The following is a 17,485-nucleotide window of genomic DNA, read 5'->3' as shown; positions in this document are numbered from 1 at the left end:
CAGGACAAGGGTGTATTTCAGAAAAAGACACTTAGGTGCTTTGAGTAGTTCTAGAGGAGTGTCTAGCAGACAGTCTGGTGGTGGATGCATTTCTTATTTCTCTAATAAGCCAGTCACGGCCACAAATGGCTCTGGAGTGCTTGCAGTATGACTGTGGAATAGAGAGACTTTGTTTCATATAATTTTAATTAACTAGTCACAGATGGCTAGTGATTACTTAATAACATATCTTTAGGATGAGATTTTATTAATTTCTGACAATTGAAAACACTGTCTCCGACTACTATGCCAGCAAACACTTGTAATTTCTAGAGCTAGAAAGACCCTATAAAGGTAGTACCATGTATATAATTCATTTTCTATATATGGTTGGCTGGCTGTATGATTTACTTGAAATTTGTAAAAAAATTACAGTCTTAAATAATTTTATGGTGTCTTACTGCATGTTCTGTCTAGTCATTGGTTTTACTATTTTAATTGTATTATTTAATTTGACTGTAGCCATCCTGGGCTTATGTTTGAGAGACTGTCTTCTGAAACATGGTTGGATTTACTTTGCATTCAGGTATTCTGCACTTTGTGTGGATTGTCATTGTTTAAGGTGTGCCTGACAGCAGCATGGAGAGATCCTAGAGGGTAACCAGTTTTCAAGTGAAGAGTAAGATTTAAAAAGAGAATTGTCACATTGAACCTGACTAGCACGTTATAGTACTTTCCAATAAGTGTAAGCATTAATGAGGAATTAGCAGAACAGACTTTAATTAGGTTTGCTGAGGTCAGGCATACTCAGGTGATCTTATGTAGCCCTATAATAGGTTTGATGCATCAGACAGGTTGCTGTTCTGTTTATATTTCCTCATTCAGGTCTAAGGATAAGAGATAAAACGAGGTTAGAGTTGAACCTTTTACTGCCTTAAGAATAAGCATTGCAGCCATGTTTCAGGATGGATGTTTTGTTGTAGTAAAGCATATAACAGAAAGTTTTTACCACTTTAGCCATTTGTATGTACACTGTACACTGACCTCTCATGCACTGACAGCATGGGATAGCATCACCACTGTGCTTTCCTCAGAACTGTTTTTAAATCACTGAGACGAAGTTCTGAGTCTCCCATACAGTGATTCCAATTTCTCTCACTTCCTGCACTCAGTAATCATTCTACTTCCTGCCTGCGAGCTTGGTCATGCATTAAAAACTTGTGTCCATAGTCACTGTTAGGCTAGTATATGGCACTGACACCTGAGTGTCTTCAGGGATCATGTCGTTTAAAATGACTGCAGCCCACTAATTGCCTAACACTGGGAAATGGGAGAGACTTCTTGTTAAGGACACAGAGCCATCCAATTTAGTCACTGCTTCTGGCCATCACTAACCTTACATCTCCCCCTAAATCTGATCATTTCTCTCATTTAAGAAAATAATAATTCTTGAAAATTACCTTTAAGTGACAGGTGCTAAGATTGAGTTTCTTGAGTATATACTCAGCATTCAAACTTTTTACCAGTTTCCATCAAGAAAGACTGAAACAGTCACACTTTTAAAATATGTTCTGGTTTATCAGTATAAAGACACTGGCCCACGCTGTAGAGCAGTATGTATGAATCGGTGATTTCAAGATGAATTTGTAGTCATTTAATGAGCAACATGAACTTTTGGAATTTGGATGAGTGTTCCTTTCCCCAGATGCCTTGCTCTGGAGGTTGCTGTGGACACATTCTTGAGTTCAGGAGACTCAAGGAAGAGCAGGAGGTACATTGGCCTGCATACATAGGGGAAAGAGGCAATGTGTAGCCTAAAAGGCAGCCTGAGTCCAAGGTATGCAGATATACTGGCTGCAGCATTCGGGAGAGGGCATGAGGGAAAGGCTTCTGAGTAAGTGCCAATCCTTGTGATGATGAGGACTGCAGACTATTTTAGCAGTGCAGGTGGGGAGGACTCACGTACATGAAATGAATGGTACAGCCCGAGGGAGGACAACAGGAGAGGTTAGGTTGGTGCTAGGAGAAACTTAGGGTTTGTTGTGTTGAGCTAGATTATGGAATACAGTTCCTGGGAGAAAATGGAGACTTGAGCCTATGTGGAACACTTGACAGGCCTGGAAGTCCCTGGTCTTTGGAAGCCAAATAAAACTTCATTTTTGAAAGGCAGATCAGGATTGGTGCCTGTGGTGACTCATCTAGAAGGAAGGCACAGAAGATCTTTATGTTGTTTCAGTTCTAGTGAGAGAGAGAAAGCAAGGGTGGAAGTGATTAGGAGATTGTAAGGGTAGAGGCCCCAAAAGCTGTTCTGTGCACAGGATGCAGAGAGCACCACCAGGTCAGGAGCATTAGGCTGTGATGGGTTTGCGAAGATCCGAAGGTATAATGTGTGTGTTATAAGGGGAGCCTCCCTCCTGTCTGTCCTGTAGTTCTCACTAATTGTTGTGCATTTTCTTAGGCATGCACAGAAACTCTGTTTGCATTACTTCCACAAGGTCAGCTATGCTGCATGTACATAAAACCCTGCTCATGTTTTAAACTATTTCTTGGTTGGAGCTGTTACCAAGAGGAGTGGCCCTATTCTTAACCTTACTTACTTTGTCCTTAGACACACAAATAAATACTTCTTTTTTTTTTTTTTCATTTAGTGAATGTCCTTGTTCATGTGTTATTTCCTCATCTTAATAGGTCTATTTGCAGGTTCAAATTGCTACAGATGGGATTGCTGATTAAAGGATATATGCATTAAAAATGAGATGGATTGTCCCAAATTGTTTCCCATTAAATTTTTATTAGCAGTTTCTTTTTCTTACATTACTGGATCTTTTCCAATTCTTGATTATTTAAAATGACCTCAGCATTTGAATATTCATTTCTCTGGAGTGGAATAGGTATTTTCATAACTTTCAGAGGTTTTTTGGAAATGTTCTGATTCTGAGCGATTCCTGTTTTTCCATTCAGAAGCTGGACTGTGGAGTCCAGCTTACTACTGTGCTTTCTCGTGGAGTTTTGGTTGATGCATTGGAATAAAATTAAGGCAATGGTAATCCTTGTACTTTAGTGTAGTTTTACTCACAAGGGCTTCAGTATTTATCAGATGCCTTTGGAGAGTCTGGTGGTGGGGTGGGGCATGCGATTGGAAGAATGAATTTTCAATAACACTTATCCCACATTCTGTGTGTGACTGTGATATCCTATACTCCCATGCAATACTGTTTTTCCATTAACAATTAACAGGGTTCTATTTGTTAATATTTTATTTGTGATTTTTGCATAGAGTTTAACAATAGCGCTTAGGACTGCTAGAGGATTATATCAGATTCCTCATTGCTGTCCCAAGTTCATTGATAGCTTCCCAGTGGTCAGCACCTTCCCTCATGCACAGTCCTTTACTCTCTGGACTCAGCTGTGGCACTTGGCATCCCCTAACACCTGCCCACTCCCTCCTTGTGCCTCTCCATCTCCTAACCTCTCCCCTACTATGTCACATTTCCTTCCAGTTGTTCCCTTTTCCTCTTCAATACTTCTTTCTTTTTTTTTTTCCCTTCATGGTCTTCTTTCTAATTTTACAGCCAACATCCACACCCCTACCCCACTCACCACACATACATATAAAAGAGTATAAAGTAGAATTTGTTTATGAAAGAACATACAAGTTTTGTCTTTCTAAGTCTGACTTATCTCATTGTAATACTTTCTAGATCCATCCATTTTCCTACAAATTTAATGATTTAATTTTGTCTTATAGCAGAATACAATTTCCTTTTGAATATACATTTTCATTATCCATCTTTTAATGATTCCATGTTGTTGTGAATAATGCATAAATAAACATGGATGTGCAGTTATCTCCATGATAGGATGTAGATAGTCTTTTGTGTTTGAGCTGAGTATCGCTGGGTAATGTGGTAGGTCTATTTTTAAACTTCTTATTTTTATAATCACTGATCTATTTTACAGTCCCATCAACCATGAGTAAAGATTCTTTTTCTTAGATTCTTACTAGCATTTGTTGTTGTCTCTTCTTTTTATGATAGCCATTCATAAGGTGAAATCTCAAATGGGGTTTAATTTGCATTTTTCTGATGGATAAGGATGCTGAGCTTTTTAAAATACTTACTAGACATTTGTATTGCTTCTCTTAAGAACTGACAGTTCATTTTCCTAGCCTTTTTGTTGATGAGTAATATTTTGTGTTTAATTTTTGTGGTTCTTTATATATTGTAGATATTAATCTTCTATCTGAATTATAGCTGGGAAAAATTTTCTCCCATAGCTTGTCTGTCTGTTGATAGTTTTGTTTGCTATACAGAAACTTTATTTCATATAATTTGAATATATATATATATATATATATATATATATATATATACACTAATTGGCAATTAAAAATTAATTGACTTGGGATATAGTTCAGTGATAGATCATTTGCCTATGAAGTTCAAAGACCCTATGTTCAATCCCTGGTAAAATACATGGACACACACACACAGACATGTAGACACACATAGAGACACCCATACAAACACACATGCACACACACATGCACAGGCACACACAGTAATGCTTACTTGTAAGATTTTAGGATTTGAAACAAGACAGCCTGGGAAAAACAGCGTGCTTTCTTAGTAGTATACAGTTCTGTTTTTCTACATGAATTACAGAGCTCTAGGGTGACAGTACTGTTTAGATAACATGTGACTGGATGATGTTGGTATGCCATAGTTTAGGTGATGTATGATTGGTTGATGCTAGTGATGTTAGCCTTAGTAGCTAATATCCCCTCTTCTTAGCTTGTTTGGTGCCAATTTAAATAGTTGCAGAAAGAAGGCTATGATAGTAATTCATAGAATACTTATTGGAATGTCTCACTGGAAGCAAATGACATCTAGGACCATATATAGGAACGTACCTTCTTACTTTGAAACATTGTAGAAGTAGGATATATATGTATATGTATATGTCATTAGGCATAAGATCCTTAGTCTTTATTTCTTGTTACTTTTATAATTTTACTCTTGCTAACATTTTATAGTGTAAGGAACATGACCTATTTATTTATCATTAGTGTATGTTGCTGTATGTGACTGTGTGGGTGCTGGTGCACTTATATACATGGAAATTGGAGGACAGCATTCAGGAATTGGCTGTTTTCTCCTACCATAGACACTGGGGATCAAACTCAGGTCTTCAGGCTTGCAAGGCAAGTGCTTTTACCCATTGAGCCACCTCCCCAGCCCATGGAGTACTGTTTTCTCTGTATAGTAAAGTGCTAGCTGAACCCCTGTCAGTGTATGTATCATGAAGATTTTAAAAGTAAAGTTATTCCTTTAGCTTTATCTCAGCCCCATTCTAAGATCCACTGCTACCTGGAGTCCCTTTTTTCATGGCAAGGCACCACAGGGTTGGCAGGAGGCTGGTGAATTTCAGATCCTTAGAATATTCAGTGTCAGAGAGAGAAAGAAGAGTATTTTGCTCACCTTTTACTAATGATAGGAAACTGAAGTTTTAAGCCTACTTTATGAAAAATAATTGTCTATTTTCTTTGGCAGTATTGAGTACTATTAATGAGTTAGAGATTTATCTACTTTTGTTGCCTTTAGAATTAAATATTCAATATATTTGAAAAATAATGTTTCTTTATAGAAAAATCATTGATGTATTACACTAATATGTGCTAGTTAGATATAAAAGCCTCGGAAGACACATTTCCTTCCTCCAAAGAGTGGATATTTTAGTGAGAGAGATTGATGTCAGCAACAACAGAATCTGTAGACACCACAGTGATGTGAGCTCTGAGAGCAGGGTCTCCCGCCATTGTAGACAGGTGGAGGGGACCTTGGTCAGAGCTTGTTAGCGTGAGCGGAGTTAGCTAGGAAGCGTCTATGGGCTTCTCTTGGCTTTGGATACCGTTGACATGGATTTGTGTTCTGGATGGTTGGTGTTGATAGCAAGACATGAGGTTTGTCAGATGTTCAGGAAACAAGTTATGAATCTAAAATTCTTTATACTTTTCTAGAGAATTTTAACTAGGAAAATGGCCTTATGAAACAGATACTTTTGACAGCAACCAGCATTGCTGGTCAGGGATACATGTGTTGATGGGCAGCGGTGACCTGTGTTTGTGGGTTGTTCTGATAATCTAGGTAAGAATGATGGACTGAGCTAGCAGCAATGGCAGAAAAGGGAGATGGAAGACTGGTGATGCCTTTTAGTTTTCAGAGTGGAGTGCCTTATCCAACTTACCCCAGTTGGTAAATTAACAAATTTGTGGAGAGAGTTTGGATTTGCCAAGTAGAAGATCTCCAAGGTGCGCCCACATGTAGAAGCCCCACACATGGAAACACATGGGCTGAAGTGTCACAGTATGCTGTAATGAATCGAAATCCTTGAGGAACCTTGACATATTATTGCCATTTGAAGAGCATGTTGCTTGAAGATAGATTAGATCAAAACACCAAAAAAAAAAAAAAAAAAAAAAAGGGTGTGTAAAGATAGCCGTTGATCTCTGAGAGGGTGATTGAAGGACAAGAGTTTGAAGGAGGCTGAGTTGAAATACTTAGAGAGATGGGAGAAAGGCAGAAAGAAGATCCTTAAATACCCAGAGTAGGCCCAGTTTTGAAGAAGTTGCAACTGAAAAACACAGTTGTGGCTACTGTTTGGAACACATTGGGCAACAGTGGTGGAAATCGCTCCCAGGACAGTGGAGCGGAGGCAATGCTCTCTGGGCTGACAGACAGCTGGATGAGAAATTAGAGATGAATGTGGAAGCTGTCAGTTTCTGAGACTGCATTGCCTGATGGGGTCATGTAACTCCAGGTGGGGGTTCTGCAGGCTTTGACAACATTGACAGTTTCTGAATCTGCAGCAACCAAAAATTAACTCAAATCTAGCCTGTACTGAACTCCTAGTATTTCTAGCTACACTCACCTGTGCTGTGTCCTGTGACCTTACTGCTGTCTTGGTTCTGAGCACATTACACAGGCATATTGTGTGCCATGTGCACACTACACACTGAGGACTTTAAAAGCTTCCTGAAAAGCCTGGGTTCTGATTCAGGACTATTCGGGGTTACACACTGTAGTGCTGGTGGTTGTTGCTCATTTTACTGTGCATACAAGTTTTTCTTCCCTCATAGAAATCAAATACTTTCATTATGGAAACAAAGAATATTTTCTACCTTCATTCTTCAGCATGAATGAATTGGTTTATCTTTGATTTGTATTGTCTTAGGATGTATGATTTTAAAAATTGTTTGATTTGCCGACTTGTTTGATAGACTGTAAAAAATTACTCCATAAATTTTGGCTTGTTATTAGGACATAGTTTCAGCAATTTCTGAAGTGGCCCTAAACATACTTATGCCACTGTTTACTGTATATTTGTGTGAACTGACTGACACGCTTGGTATTGATACTTATAAAATCAACATACCAATCAACTCTAAAAACATTGAATATAATTTTATCTATCTATGTCACAGAGGGTTAAACTTTCAATCAAGATTGAATTCTTTATGTAAAAATAAACAAATTTACTTCACATAATAAATAGTCAAATTATGTACATACTAAGAAATACTCTAAAATATATTTATGATTTATTATCAATACATACTTGATTTGTGTATCTGCTTTATATACTGTATATCCAGGGCAGTGCAAAATTTTTCTGGGACAAAGGGTTATGAATTGAAAATGTTTAGGAAGCTCTGTTTAGATATTAAATCTGTTCCTTGGGAAAGAAAGAGATAAATTCCTGAAAAGAACAGAAGCCACCACTGAATGGGTTTTGCAGAATAGTTGCTTTTGGTCTTAGTGGGAGAAGCGTGGGTCTGTGTGTATGCTGAAGTGACTGAGCCATGAAGCCTCGGCCTGAGCAAGATGCAAGCTTCCTTCTCTACTGACAGAGGTTGACGCAGAAGAATGGGCACCCATGTGTGCATGCATGGAGGGTGTGAAGAGTGCAGGAAGGGTCCTGACTCCTTATCTTTGTATGAAGAAAAGAAATAATGTAAACCCCCAGTAGGCTGTTTTTTTAAACATTATTTTAATTTTTAAATTTCAACGCATAGAAACATATATTGTTTTAAAGTCTTTAAACCTCAATGGCGAAAAATTTATTACTTAGTGGTAATATAGATAGTTACTTTTATTAAGGAGTCCTGGTAAAAGCCAATTTCAAAACTCTATGTACCACTTTTTCATCTATCAAAGAGCTTGCTCAAATTATATTCTGGTCATGGGCATTTTGGAGCTTGAGGACAGCAGAAGTGTTGCAGCACGAATTTTCAGTGCTGATTTTGACCATAGTGAAGTGACTGTGAAGGCTGAAGGTCAAGCATTTGATTGATTGGGTGATTAAAATTCATTTTAAAACAAATTAGATGTGCTAGATTTGCCACAGGTTAGAAGTACTACACGGAAATGAATCTCATTAGCAATTAAAACTTCTTGGATCATCAAAAAGGAAGTTTTATGTTCTACACACACACACACACACACACACACACACACCCATGAATGACCTAAGATACGATTCAGGTATATTAAACACATTGTTTTCATTATGTTTATAAACATATGCAACCACTAGATGACTGTGTTTTTATTTTTAATTTAGACATTGGTACTGACTCTAGTACTTGAGGTTAGCCATTCACTGTATTTGACTTTATATTTTCAGGTTATTAGATTTGTGATCAGGCCTTGGATTTGTGATCCTTTGCTTAGGAGAAAGTGGTGGGGGAAGGAAGGAAGTCTGTAGGCAGGAGAGTTGTAGCTCCCACTGGGCTAAGAGAAAGAGGAGGATATTTGGGGTGATGGTCTGAAGTGGAAATTTCTGGTTTCTTTGGAGACTCAGTTATGTTATGTGATGTTTTGCTGAAGCAGACATGTGATAGGACTTGAGAAGATTAGAAAAAAATAGAACTAGAACCCTACAGACAGTGTGATGAAGCTCTTGCGTTGGTTCACCTTGCTCCGCTTTGCTGATCTTTACTTGTGAAGACTTTGTAGAGCATAAATCACCAAAGAACTCCTGATATTCTGGGGGCTTCTTGCTGGTTTCACGGGTTTGTGCAGATCAGTCTGGACTGCTCCTGCTGATTCGGGTTTGGTGTTTTGATAGTGGACTGGACTGCTGACAATGAAGATTGGAGTAGCACCAAAGAACAATTTCTAAACAAGTCCATAACCTGTTTCCTATTAACCTTTCTTTTCCTGACCTCTGGTAGGTGGCTAGAAGGGAGGTAGAGGCATTAAAGACCCCTTGTTAAAGTAGGGTTTGAAAAATCCAAGTGTACAGTGGTCTGAGGAAGTAATGTGTGAAGAGCACATACATCTTAGGACCTATTTCAGGGCATATTTGAGCTATATGTACTTGCATGTATGTTATATCCACACAAGGACCTTGGTAAGGAAAATATTAAAATTGTTTTAGTTTACATGGAATAAGTAAGAGGAGGTGAGAAGATGGCAGAAAGACCCTCAGGAAGGAAGATGATGATAGCTGCTGTTAGAGTGGGAATTACTTCAGCAGAGCTGCTTTTCAGGTTTTTAAAACTTACTTTGTTTTATAATTTAGATTCGTAGGCATCCAGGGTAAACAGGCAGTATGTTGCTGGTTACCTGGAGGCTGGGCAGTGTGAACTCTGTTTTCAGTTTTACTAAAGTATTTCTTTTTTCTTTTTTTTTCTCTCCTTGTATGCCCCCCCCCTTTCCTATTGTCCCTATTTCTACCTACCCCTAATCCACCCTCTAAGTTTATTCTATTTTTCCTTTCCAGGGAGGTCCATGCATCCCCCATTAAGTACTTTAAAAGCATCAATAGATGTGATATAGTCTCTGGCTTTTTGTCAAGTAGAATATTTATAAGAGCAAAGAGTTTTCCTTTTCCCTTCCTCCTGTCAGATCTGTATGATAGCCTTATGAGCCTGTTTTTGAGATGATTGTAGCAGACAGTCTAGCAAGTGAGGTTTGCCAATCAGTTATCTATAATCATCTTAGCTTTATAGTGTGGAGATATGGGGCTTCTTTGGTTGAACTGTATTGCGATGGATGCTTAGATGGAAGAGTATTTCCTGACAGAGAAGGCCAGTGCTGGAAGGTGCTACTCTCCGAAGGCTTACAGCTCAGAGATGGAGGGTCATAGTCTGTGAATAGCAGCCTCTCTTACTTACAGGTGAGTAAGACGGGAGCTGTTCATGAGAGTATTTACTGTGTGCTAGCCCATATGTCAGAGAGTCCATATGTGTGGAGAGTGGATGAAATCCTAAGTAAATGTGTATTGTTATGTGAGCACAGTCATGTCAAGCTCCCTAATGCCTCAGTTCTATGGGAATGGTAAGACCTTTCTCAGGTCAGGTACAGAGGAATGGCAAGACCTTCCAGATGTCTGAGTATGGATGTTGACTCATCCCTGTGCAGATAGTACCAACTACAGCTTCATCCTCCCAGGGGACTGCTTCCTTATAGAGACTGAAAATAGCTAACCTGCCTTTGTTCAGTGGTAGTGAATGTGTTGACTCTTCTGGCTGCTGGTGCCTCTCCATTACAGCATATGGCCTGCATGGTTCCGGCTTTTCTTACTTGTCATTCTTCATTCCTCATCACCCCAGTCAGGCCATTCTGAAAGCCATGCAGGTCATGCACATGTATGTTAATCCTGACATACGACTCTATTTTTAACATGAAATGTTTCTGTCATGGCAAAGCACACAAGACATAAACACTGCCATTTTCAGCATATAGTATGTTAGTATTACGTACATCACGTTTTTGTGCCTGTCACAACCATCCATCTCAGTCATTCTAAACTGAACCTTTGCATCCATTAAACATCAGCTCTCCATTCCTTCCCCACCTAACCTGAGACAGCCGCTGCTGTTCTGCTTTCTGTCTCTGAATATAGCTAACGTGGACTTACGCAGCAGTTGTCTTTTCACGAGTGGTCCATTTCACTTGGCACAATATTGTAAGGTCATGTGTGTTGTATATAGCACATATGGGCACTTTCCCTTTCTAGGTTACAACACATCTTAGTTATTTATACATCTTCTGATGGACTTTGTATTGTTTCCGTTTTTAGCCCTTGTGGATGATATGACCATAACAGTGCACTTCTGGTGTCTCAGTGTGTCCCTGCTTTCAGTCCTTGTTGTCATACTTTGCAGCTTGGAGCTGTTGAGCCATAGGATAATTTTGTCTTTATTTTTAGGCTCTTCTGTACTGTTTCGTGAGGAGGCTGCCTGATTTTACATTCTCACAAGAAACTGCACAGGGCTTCCAGTCTCCACCTAGGAGGTAGGTATGATTGCCTTTAGTGTTAGAATGCAGGAAGGAAGAAGCAGAGAGAAGCTAAGTGAGTGTCACACAGATAGAATCAGTTCATATGTGTGGACTGGAATTTACACTCAACCATCAGACTCCAAATGATGACGCATGATACACAGGTGTGAGAAGGCACAGAGACTAAGCAGCAGCACTGGATTCAAAGTCTGCTAAAGAGTTGGTGCTGGGAAGCCACTGTTAGCCTTCCCCCTTGATGTGAAAATGTTATTTAAAATACAGTAATCTTTAAATGCCATTATATGCCTTTTCCCTGACTTTCTGAATTTATATTTTAAAGTGTTTCTTTTATTTAAAATATTATCTTAAAAATGTCAGCACTGTTTGGTTTTCTTTTTGACTTTCTTGAGTAAATTTTTTCTTTAAACCTTTTGAATAAATATGCATTGGTTCTAGTGAATTTTAAAATATAGCTCTATCCGATCCCTCTCTGTCAGAAGCTTGCTTTGAAATAAAACCAAGCAAAGTATCTAAAGCTGATTTAAGCTGGGGAAGCCTGGAGGGGAGCAGTGGTAAACACTGTGGGCTTCTTTTTATACAGATAAAGTGAACTTACAGCTTTTATCCACAGAGGAAAAGTAGGAACATACTCATTCTCCTGCATCTATTTTGCTTAGAAACTTGGTTCTCTCTGAAAGGGACACATGGGGCTATGTGGCTTTTAGAAATAGAGCCATGACAAGGGGTGCCTTCATGTCTCAGGGTCTCCAGCACCTCACATTGCTACTAGCCAGGATACAGGAGGGTCTTCTGCAGCTGGCCTCCTCATAGCTGCCTTATAAGCAGGGATCCAGAGTGTGCTCTGTCCTCAGCTTTCTCTTGCAAGATTGAGAGGAGAGAAAGAAACACTAGCCCAGCCTTTGGCTCACATCCTGCTGAGCTACTACTCAGAGACAGAGTGCCTCTTGTCATGCAGGAGGCTGTGTGCAGTCCCAGCAGTAAACAGAAACAAAGAGATGCTAAGACCCGTCTGGTGAAGATGTGGGGACTTGACTGTTCTCTCTCACCCTTTTCTAATATGGTTGCTGTTCTTTAGGTCTCAAAAGTTTTACTATGATGCATCACAAAAATGTATTTTCTCATGCCATCCTCATTAGCTAAGATTGTTGGGGTATATTCCTTATATATAAAGGGAATCTCTTTTATTATTACTTGATTTGTGGCAGAAAATTACTCTTCTCTTTAGTGCTGGTTGCCATGGCAGAGGATTTAGTTTACTCTGTAGAGCTATGCACTCCAAAGTACAGAGGAAAGACAGAGATTTGCCTCTCTAGATTTCAGTGCAAGCTGTAGGTTACCTTCTGTGTGTGGTGGTATTAATTAGGGTTCTCTATAGGAGCAGAACATATGGAATGAATCGGTAAATATATACAAAGATTTGTTAGAATGGCCTACTGGCTGTGCTCTAGCTAGTCCAACAGTGGCTGTCTACCAAGGGAAGGTCCAAGAATCCAGTGGTAGTGCAGTCCATGAGACTGGAAGTTTCCGCTAGTCTTCAGTATACTCAGGAATTCTGAAGAAGTGGACTTTAATGCCAGTGAAGGAATTGATTTGCTATTGAGAGCTAGAGCAAAGAGGTGAAGACAGAGCAAGCATCCTTTTTCCATGTCCTTTATATAGACTGCCATAGCAACCTCAGTTCAAATCTGAGTCACAACACAAATGATGTATTTATAAAAGGATAAAGAGAATATGTTCTGTGGGTGTGTAGGTGAGGTATGGGGAAGGGGATGTCTCAGTGGGCCCATGCTGAGGCCTTGGCACATGAGCACATGGAGAGAGAGGGGGAAGGGGCGAGGGGACAGAGGGATCAAGAGATCAAGAGAGAGCAAAATAGCAACAGGGCAGGAGAGCAAGAGGGGGAGGAGGGGGAAAGCAGCCCCTTTTATAGTTGCTCAGACCTACCTGGCTGTTGCCAGGTAACTGTGGGGGTTGAGTTTAGACAGATTGCTAACACTGCCAGCCCACATTAAAGGTGAATCTTCCCACTTCAAAATATGTGGATTAAAGGTGTATCTTCCTATCTCAAAGATCTGGATTAGAAGTGGGTTTTTCTACTTTATGATTTAATTAAGAAAATAAAAATCCCCTATTAGTGTGCTTAGCCATTTGCACTTTAGTTAATTCCAAATGTAGCCAAGTTGACAACCAAGAATAACCATTACAGGTGGCTACTGAATTGTGTAACAGAAGAGTGTTGCCTTTTTGAGGTTATTTCTGATTGCACCAGAAGGCTTCTCATTTAAATGTTTACCTCTTCTGAGGCACACTGTTCCAATTCCTTCTACTTCTTGTGTTTGGAAACACCCAGCTATGTCACTAAATGCAGAAGACCTGGGTTTGTTTGTGAGTGGACTGCAGAGCCAGTGTAGTCTTAGGATGTGTGGAGGACAGAAAGGAAAAAGGTGTGCCTCTCGCATTTTTCTTTCTGTCAGGACAGTGGCTATGGTAGACTGTGACTTTAAGGTTACTTAGTGGAAATTTCCCCAGAGTTTGGGGATGCGATTTAAGTGTGTGTGTGTGTGTTCTCCATGCCTTAATTTTTTTTTTTTTTGTTTGTATGTTTTAAGATGGGCTTGGTAGCATACTCCTGCAGAGGCAGAAAGATTGTGATTTCACTGCCATTCTAGGCTATATAATAAGACCATCTCAAAAACTGCAAATTAAGTGAAAGAATGCATAGGTATAATATTTGAAAATGGCGTTATTATTTTCTGTCCTATTTTCTGTGAGAGCATTGTTCATAGTTGCAGCAACAAAACTGTAGGACTGATTGTGGCCATCCTGCTGTGTGTGTCTCAGAGGTCTTACTGATGGATAAAAGTCACAGAGTTGAGTACCTGAGGACAAGGAATGCCCTACCTACTCTAAAACCATTTCTGATGGAGTTAGAGCCTTCATACACAGATTCCTGGCTATCTCCTGAGAAGCCACTGCAGATACCACAGTGCACAAATGCTGTTCTCTTTTGTACAACAGGGTACTTGTATGTCACTAGTGTATGTCCTCCTGAGTATGCTCAAGTATGTCTAGATGTCTTCACGGCTTCTAATACACTGTAAATACTATTCAGAAGACTGTTGAACTGTGTTGTCAGGAAATAATAATAAGAAATAGTCTGTATGTGTTTAGTACAAATGGGGGAGTTTTTTTGGCCTTAATTATTTTATCCCGTATATATTTGAACTCATGAACATAGACTCCTTGAACTGGATACATGTGTGCATATATGTGCACATATAAGTATGCATACTATAAACTATCTGAATTTTAGGTCTCTATATCTATTTATATCTGCTGATTCAGAGTGATGTGAAGGTTCTCACTCATCTTTGGCCTGTGACATTTACTGGGGACACTGGCTGTGACTCTGCTTGGTCTTTTCAGAGAGGAGCATACTGTGTTTGGCATGACATTCCCGTTTAGGTAATATCCTAACAGTGTGGTGACATGGGAAATGGTTCTTCTGATCTTTATGCAGATTTCTTCCCTTAGTTAATTTCTGAGGTGACAGATGTTTGTAGAGGTGGGAGTAAGACAGAGGCACTGATGGATGTGAGACAGATTACTTAGAGAACAGCCTGTGGCATCTGGTCACCTTCCAAAGCCTTAGAAAATGAGGTTGTGCTCCTGGGGCTCCCCAGTGTCCCCTGGAGCAGTTAGGAGCAGTTAGGAGCAGTTAGCCTGGCTTTTCTAGGCTTACTTAGTTATTTTCTCTGCATCATTAGATTGTTGACCACCATGCTGGCTGCTTAGTTATTTTAAAAAAATATTCTAGAAATTGGAAATAAAATGATAGCAAGGTGACAACAAATCCTCTTTAAAAGGAGCCTAGTCTTCCGTGGAGACGCTCTGCTAGCTCTTCCTCTCCCCTACTTCCTAGCTCTGGGCTTTTGCCTAGCCTCTTCTTTCTGTTCTTCCTTCTACTTCCTCCTGCCTCTCCATTCTTCTCTCCGCCCCCCCCCCCCCCTTGTTTGTTGAGACAGGGTCTTAGAGACCTGTTGCCTGGAACTTTCTGTGGAGACCATCCTGCCCTCAAACTTAAATGACTTCTGCTTCATTCTTGTAAGTGTTAGACTTAAGCATGAGGTGTCATGTTCACCTTGGCAACTCCTGGGACTTTGGAAGACAGCATCATTTCTGTAGGAGGCAGTTCTGAGCTCTCTGGGCTCACAGGGTAGGAAGTGTGGATCTTGTATGGCCTCAATGTCCCTTTCCTTATGGGACTGTAATATTTTGGGTTTTCTGTTTTGAATATTTTATATACAAATAGTAAAATAACTTGGACATGAAACCTATGTTGACATTCTAATGTTTTGGGTCTCAGGTGTACCTGTAAGCACAGGCTGAAAGTTGTTCAGTATCTTTTGTTTACTTCTGTTTGACTGTTGTCTGTCAGGAGGTCAGGTGTGGTACTTTTTACTTGTAGTGTCATGTTGGCACAAAAAAGTTTTATATTTGTAGAGTTTTGGACTTTGAGGTGTAAGGATGTCCAGGCTGTGTTAGGACAGGGAAGGTAGGGGTAACCAATGTGAAACAGTTTTGTTGTTTGTAACAAATATTATCCCAGTTTAGTTGTCAGACCCACAAAAGCAGAAGGTAGTGTTGGGAGGTTATCTGGATACCTTAGGTGTTCAGCTGAGCATACGGCCGGATTTCAATGTGTCTCTTGCCCTCTGAGGGTTTTCTAGTGCATAGTAAGCTGCTGGCCAAGTGTCCCTTTCCAGGCTTTGCCCCAATTATCAGTCTTACCCCATTTCTCTTGTCACTTGCAGACACTGAACAGTATTTTCACATTTTGAGGTGCTTTTTGTTTGACACCTTTCAGTCTGGTTCCTCCTGGTCTTCAAGATGAGACTCTCAGACTCCATCTCTACCTGTGCTGTTGAGCAAGAAGTCCAAGTGACTATGTCTGCAACTTATGATTGGAGAAAGTCTCTGTTTCAGCACTGAATGGGTGCTGCTGCTGCTGGTCTGCTGTGGACTGCATGGTAATCACAGACTGTTCTGTGGAGAACCTCGATTGTACTGAAGTCAGAGTTTCAATTCACTCAGCGTATGGAAGGACATGTGCTAGTCTTGGTAACTGTGGTTTATGTACTCTAGGAGCTAAGTTAAAAACGAGTGACTGCACATGGTTTGAGTCCAAAGAGTATGGTTCATAGCATTGGATGATTGCCAATGGTAAGTGTCTCAGTGCAGGAACAAGAGTGCTTCCAGAAGGCAAGCTGAGTTCAGGCATGTGGTCAGCATAGTCTGGGGTGTGGGGATGTCTTTGTCCCAGAGTCAGGCTGTGCTCTGCATCTTCAGGAGACATGCCCGATAGAGGAAGAGGTGCCAGATGTTGCAGGTTAAGAAAGCATACACACAGCTATCCGTCAGCATTCATTAATAAGTGCCAGGGACTGAGATTGTCTCATTGATTCCATCCAAACTTTATATTAGTCCTGGGGCTCTAGTTCAGATTCTACAGTGGAGCAAATGTAGGCTCAAAGGGGCTAAGCTTTTCTCAGGGACACAGGGGATCAGCCTAACTTGAATGTTCAGACAGATGTAGTTGCTTTACACCTCCCTGGGCAAGAACTCAGGAAATTAAGGTGTAGACAAGGTAAGAATTTAGTTATGAACTCAGGGATAAAAGCATATATGTGTGTGTGGTACCAAAGAGATGCACACTAGTTCCTAAGATCCTCCAGGTAGAATTGACTCCAGTTTTGGGCACAAGGCTGAGTCTACATCAGTGGTCTCAAGATGAAGTATTTGCTGTTTTGATGGCTAACAATGGATAGCACATGGTCTGTCTTTGGGGAATGCTCTGCTTGAGGGCAATTTGAAGCCTGGGGTGAGCAGAGACATGGTGGGTTGTTGTTGTTGTTGTTGTTGTTGTTTTGTTTGCCTGCTATGCATATGTACAACACCTCAAGGAGGCTCTCCATGGAACTGCTATGTATGTTCTAACTCTCAGGCCCTGTGTGCCAACCTTTGTTCTTAAATTCTGTGTGATCTTACCCTTAATGACCCTCTTTCCTATCTCCATTATGTGACATGTCCCTTTCATGTGCATGTGCCTGTTTTCCCCAGGCCCTGTGTGCCGCGCCAAGCTCTGTATCCCAGTCCTGGAGGCCCTGTGTGTGCTTAGACTTACAGTGGCCACCTTC

At 40.3% G+C, this 17,485-nt stretch overlaps 1 protein-coding gene across 7 annotated transcripts in view; it reads left to right on the top strand.

Annotated features, from left to right (window-relative positions):
• The window catches only part of Fars2 (phenylalanyl-tRNA synthetase 2, mitochondrial), a 413,321-nt gene that overhangs the window by 17,542 nt on the left and 378,294 nt on the right, over nucleotides 1-17,485 (top strand). For 5 of the 7 annotated variants that reach the window (XM_034510757.2, XM_076939185.1, XM_034510756.2 and 2 more), the window contains exon 2: nucleotides 11,197-11,282. The exons of the other annotated variants lie outside the window; for them this stretch is intronic. The gene's annotated coding sequence lies outside the window, so the exon portion shown is untranslated. The remainder of the gene's footprint in view (nucleotides 1-11,196; nucleotides 11,283-17,485) is intronic. 7 annotated transcript variants of the gene reach the window in all.

This window comes from Arvicanthis niloticus, chromosome 8, assembly GCF_011762505.2.
Source record: "Arvicanthis niloticus isolate mArvNil1 chromosome 8, mArvNil1.pat.X, whole genome shotgun sequence".
Classification (NCBI taxonomy): Eukaryota; Metazoa; Chordata; class Mammalia; order Rodentia; family Muridae; genus Arvicanthis; species Arvicanthis niloticus.
This window is presented reverse-complemented; position numbering and strand designations above follow the sequence as displayed.